Raw genomic sequence first — 6,170 nt, 5'->3', positions numbered from 1 at the left:
GATAACCCAGAAACCTAGGGGTGAGTTTCCACCCATGTTTCCTAGTTTCAGTATGTTCTGTATAAGAACTATGTACAAATTATTAATTACAATATAATCATGTTCCCAAGTTTACCCATTACTTTTGGCTCTAGATCTAAGACAGTGTTCCTTAACCCTCAGCATGACTGGCGTTTGGGGCCGGATGAGTCTTTGTCGGAGGGTTTACCCTGTGGGATGCTTGTTCCTGGACTCTGCAAACCGGATGCCAAGAGCAACCCTTCTTCCTGCGCTCCTGGAGTCTTGTCTCCAAACGTGCCCTGGGAAGCAAAATCATGCCATTTGAGGACGATTGACCTACAGCCTTTATTGGAGAAAGTCTTTGAAGCCCCTCTCTCAGCGCCTATTTTGCAACAATTGGCAGTTGGCGATAAAGACACAGGGATTCTGCTGCACATTTCTGTCAAATTTTGAGGACCTTGACAATTCGGGAGAGAGCACTCTGAGTTAGGACAGGACGCATCGATTTTTCTTGCTCTTTCTGACTGTTTCTTTGATATTGGACAATATTTTTTTTTTAATTCTGGAGATTGGTTTCCTCATTTATTAATAGAGGTAGTGAGTGAAGAGAGAATCCTATATTCTTCACAACACAGCAATTCTATACTATCGCTTTGCACATTTATTTTAAGGATGAATGGGGGTACCTGGACCAATATCAAATATTTGAAGCTAAAATATCTGCAGAACTTTAAGTACTACCTGTTAAGGTCATTCCTCACGTCTGCCAGTCCATTACCTTTCTGTCCTCTGCTGTAGGCCCAATTGGAAACTCGCTCTTTCCAGAAGCCCTTTCCTGATTAAGTTGACCCTAATTCCAAATTGTGTAAGTCTTCCTTTGGAATTTTCTTCAGAGCCAGTTTATGAGTCATTCAAGGAAATAAGTCTCATTACTTTATAATCACACCTCGTTTGGGACCCCAAATAGAGTTACATAGCCTGATCACTCACTTAATTCACTAGCTTTAGGCTCCAAAAGACTTTTACTGTTTCCAAAACAAAGTTGGCTTGCCAAAGTTGCAGATTTGTCAACTTTGCACGGACTGGAAAGGTGGTGTTGCAGACTCTGAAAACAATTGCAAAAGAGAACTTTCATAAAATTGGAGCCACAGAAGACTGTGGGGTTGACAAAGTGAAAAGAATCACGTTGGATGCAGGCGACTATCATCTGAGTGTTCTATACCAGTTTGAAAAATCGATCCCGCAAGGATTTACACACCATATATGTTTGTAGGAGGTTATCGATCCTTATGTGGCTATTTTGCCATAATTGTCATGTTGCTTTTTTTTTTTAATTTTTTTTCAACGTTTATTTATTTTTGGGACAGAGAGAGACAGAGCATGAACGGGGGAGGGGCAGAGAGAGGGAGACACAGAATCGGAAACAGGCTCCAGGCTCTAAGCTGTCAGCACAGAGCCCGACGCGGGGCTCGAACTCACAGACCGCGAGATCGTGACCTGGCTGAAGTCGACGCTTAACCGACTGCGCCACCCAGGCGCCCCTGTCATGTTGCTTTTATCCTCCACTTTCTTGCCCCCCTCTGGCTCTGACCGCTCTCTTGGCTTATCCACAACCTGAGTTAAATCCACCTGTTCTTAACTTGTGTTTTTTCCTGTGCATTTTAATATGGCCAAAGTAAAAGGACGCATCGTCTTGACTAGTCTCATTTGAAATCCCTAACCGTGAACCCCAAGGAAGCATTTAATCCTATGACCATCTTCCTCTATTTCCCTCGTTCATGGATCCATGTTTCTACTGATCTAGACTCTCCTTTCTTGTCCTCTTTTTCTCATTTAAACCCTTGCCGCCCCCTCCTTCGAGTTCACATTTTCTCTCCTTGCCTACTCAAGGGCATTCTAGGACCTCTTCCTTCCTCTTCTCTCCCTTTTTACCGGCCTCGCTTCTGTTTCACACCCACTTTATTTTCTATGACCACTATTTACTCCCTGCATCAGAACGCTGGCCTTTTTGCTGTTCATCAAATCTGCCAGGCACATAATTGCCCTTGAACATCGTCTCTGTCATCTGCGCGCTCAGCCTGGAATCGCAAGGCTGACTCCCTCAGCTCCTTCAGCTGGTCCTCAGTGCCACCTTCTCACCAAGGGCATGCATCCCTCACTCCTGCGTCTAAATTCTTTTTTAATGTTCATTTCTATTGAGAGAGAAAGAGAGAGAGAGAGGGAGAGATCGTAAGCAGGGGAGGGGCAGAGATAGAGGGAGACAGAATCTGACGCAGGCTCCAGGCTCCGAGGTGTCAGCACAGAGCCCAGCATGGGGCCTGAACCCACAAACGGTGAGAACGTGACTTGAGTGGAAATCTGACACTTGACCAACTGGGCCCCCCGGGGTTCCCTCACCCCTGTGTCTAAAACTGCACCTAGTCACACCATCCCCAGCACCACAGCGCCCCCTCCTGCCTGTTCTCCCAACGTTCTCCTCTATCTGCCCAGTTTTTTAAGCCTTTACAACATTTAACATATCATAGAACTTACATGGTATTATAATTTCATTACTTAGTTCTTATTGTCTGTTTCCCCCAAGACAACATGAAGGAAGAAAGTTACAATTTTTTTTCGGTTTTATTCCCCTGTTCTATTTCAAGGGCCCAGACTTGTTCCCAGCGCAGAATAATAAGAGGTCAGTGAATATATATGTATGTATATGTGTGTGTGTGTGTGTGTGTGTGTGTGTATACAACAATTAAATTTCAATGAAAATTTACCTCTTAGATATCAGTAATGCTGTGTCTCTCAGTGAACTCAAATTTGCTTGAGGTCAGGAATTGTACTCCTTTGCTCACGACCTTTGTAGAACAATTAGAACATATTTATACATATAGAAGGGGCTCAATAAATGCTTCCCAGATGATGAACATTTACAAATATAATCTTTTCAAAGCTCATCTCAGTGTGGAGTTAGTCTATCAATACACCATTTTCAGAACATTGAGTACAAATGAAATAGACACACACACATGGCACAATGATCTCTGATAATGTAATGTTTCTCTGTTTCTTTTATTGACTAGCAATTATAACAATGTGAATGTCACCGTGACAATATGTACGATGGGTAGACAGAAACACTGGTGCAAAACCTTGAAACGATAAACATTTTCCTGAGAATTATTTGACAACGTTCTCTGTGGAGATGGTGATAACCGAATTGACATTCATAAGCTAGTAGTGAAAGTTAGGGAATCGATGAAACAAAACTTGATTTTTCTTAGAAAAGTGTAGAAAAATGGATCACCCTTGTGTCAAATTTGCACAATCCTAGCAATAAAAGAGGCAGCTGAAGCATGGAGGCTGCTTACGAACCTTGATAATTGATCACACCCAAGTTGGGTGTTTGGGGCAGGCATTGGTACTTATGCTAACTGAGCAGGTCAGATACACAATTTTTTTTTTTTTTTTTTAATAAATGGGCAAGTGTGCCTACATTTAATTTTTTTTAAAATTTTTACTTATTTTTGACAGAGAGAGAGACAAATCATGAGCGGGGAAGGGGCAGAGAGAGAGGGAGACATAGAATCGGAAGCAGGCTCCAGGCTCTGAGCAGTCAGCACAGAGCCCGACGGGGGCTCAAACTCCCAGACCGTGAGATCATGACCCGAGCCAAAGTCAGAGGCTCAACTGACTGAGTCACCCAGGTGCCCCTCAGATACACAATTTCTTAACCCCAGTGAGGATGAGTACAAACAGAAACTGTCACAGGCCATTTTTTGAACATTTTTGCTTTTCATTGACAAAAATTATTTTAAAAATTACTCAGGCAGTAAATGAATACTCTGCTTTTATCCTTGGCCTAATTCTTCTCCCACATCCAGAGGTGACCACTTTTCATCCTCGAGAGGACCCCTTCCAAACCCATTTTCCATGCAATTAGACATATGGGTGTGTGTTCATAAGTGTACATGCACATACACGAATACACACACACACACAGGTTTTATGTTTAGGTAAGTGTGGCATATGGTATATATTAGTTTGTGGTTTATTATTTTCTCTAATGCTGTGTTTTGGAGAGGTGTATTTGTCATTACCTGTAAATCTATCTCTTTTCTTATTGAGGTGTAATTGACATAGAACATTACGTTAGTTTCAGGTGTACAACATAATGATTCAATATTTGTATACATTGCAAAATGATCACTGTAGTTAACATCCGTCACCTTACATCGTTAGAGCTTTTTTATTTCTCCTGCTGAGAAATTTTAAGATCCACTCTCTTAGCAACTTTCAAATATGCAATAAGGTGTCATTAACTGTAACTGTCAGGATGCACATTATTACATCCCATGGCTTATTTATTTTATAACTGGAAGTTTGTACCTTTTGACCCCTTGACCCATTTTGTCACCTCCCCACCACCTGTCTCTGGCAACCACCAATCTCTTCTCTGTATGTTTGAACCATTTTTTGTATTACACATGTATGTGAGAGCATACATAATTTGTTTTCTCTACCTGTTTTGTCTCACTTACCATAATGTCCTTGAGGTCCACCCATGTTGTTGCAAATATCTCATTCTTTTATAATGGTTACATAATATTCTATAGAAGTAACACATCACAATTTATTTGATTATTCGTATCTTGATACACTTGTATTGCTTCTAGCTTTTTGTATTTAGATCCATTGGGAATTAGATCCAACTTATAAATGTGTGTATATGCTCCTGAAGGACAGACCCTTCAGAAGCAGGACTGTTGGGTCAAAGAGAATGTGACCTTTACATCTGTTGGAAGATGCTAAATTATCTCCCTGAAAGTTCCACTGATTTATGTTCCCATCAATATTATGTGAATTTATATTGTGCCATTTTCTCACCATTGCTAGATATGATCTTTTTTTTTTTTTTTTAATTTTCCCAGTCTGATAGGTGGGAAAGGACATCTTCTGGTTATTTTATATTTCAGTTCTTTTCACATTAGATGAGTTTATGGGTTTTCTTTTTTTGTATACCTATTGGTAGATGCACACTTTACTTCAGAATGTGGTTGGGCAAGAAAAAGAACTTACAAGTAGAGACACCACATCAGTGCTGATCAGCTTTATCTCCTGTTAGAATTGCTCGGGTCTTTCAAGTTCATTCAGCTGTGTATTAGTACTGATGTCTGACCACACCCTCAATGTGTTAATTATTCCAGGATGGAACCACAGAAACATTTTTTTTTTCTTATTTCTCATGTAAGCTGAAATTTTGGGAAGTCTATTTAGTCTTCTGGTTTCTGCCCAGTCTCTTGGGTGATGAGGTCAATTTGTCAGGACGTGGGCTTGTGTAGATGGATTACAGATTCTTCCATAGGTCGATGACTTGGGGCCACTTTCATGGTGTGGCTCAGGTTCCCAGACGTGGCCAGATTACCTAATCTACGTCACAGATAGTTTCTGTTTACTTTCTAAGTAAGAGGACATGTGCTGCATTTATTTTGGAACTTATTATCTCTCTCTCTCTCTCTCTCAATTCTTATTTATAGACATATACACTAATATATTCACATAAAATGTAAAATCAAGAAGGGCGGTCAAGTTCCGGGGTTTCAGGTTCCACTGCATGACCCTGGGTATCTAAAGACCAAATACAGGACCAAAGCAAAAATTCCCTTGGCATTAACCATGTGGTGGTATTGCCCTTCTCTTGAAAGTAACTCTTCAGTGCACCTGCTGGTCTTTGTAAGTGTTCTGCTTATCTGCCAACGGCAGAACGGGTTATCCCCAAACTCATGTTTAAAACAACAGCATTAATTTCGTTCGCTTGCTAATTTGCATTTTTGTCAGGGCGAGATGGAGAGAGCTCACCGGCGTCCTACACGGTGTCAGCTGGGGCAGGCAGCTCCGTGGGAAAGGGACTGGGCCCCCAGATTGGCTTCTGCACACGGCTGACCAGGGGGCGCTGCTGGCAGGTTCTCTCCACGTGGGGCTTGCCTCTGGGTTCCCCTCCCACCTGGTGGTGGCTGTGTTCAAGAGCCGCCTGTGTCTGAAGGCCTGGGCACAGGAATCAGCACAGCATCGCTTCTGCTGTACCCAACTGCTCCAGCGGACCCAGAGTCCAGGTTCAAAAGTAGGGAACAATCCCCCACTTCTAGATTGGAAGACATTCCAATCCATTTGGGCCCTGTGTTCAA

The sequence above is a fragment of the Herpailurus yagouaroundi genome, unplaced genomic scaffold (genome assembly GCF_014898765.1).
Source record: "Herpailurus yagouaroundi ecotype Mexico unplaced genomic scaffold, PumYag 164, whole genome shotgun sequence".
In the NCBI taxonomy this organism is placed as follows: Eukaryota; Metazoa; Chordata; class Mammalia; order Carnivora; family Felidae; genus Herpailurus; species Herpailurus yagouaroundi.
Note: the sequence above shows the minus strand (reverse complement) of the source record.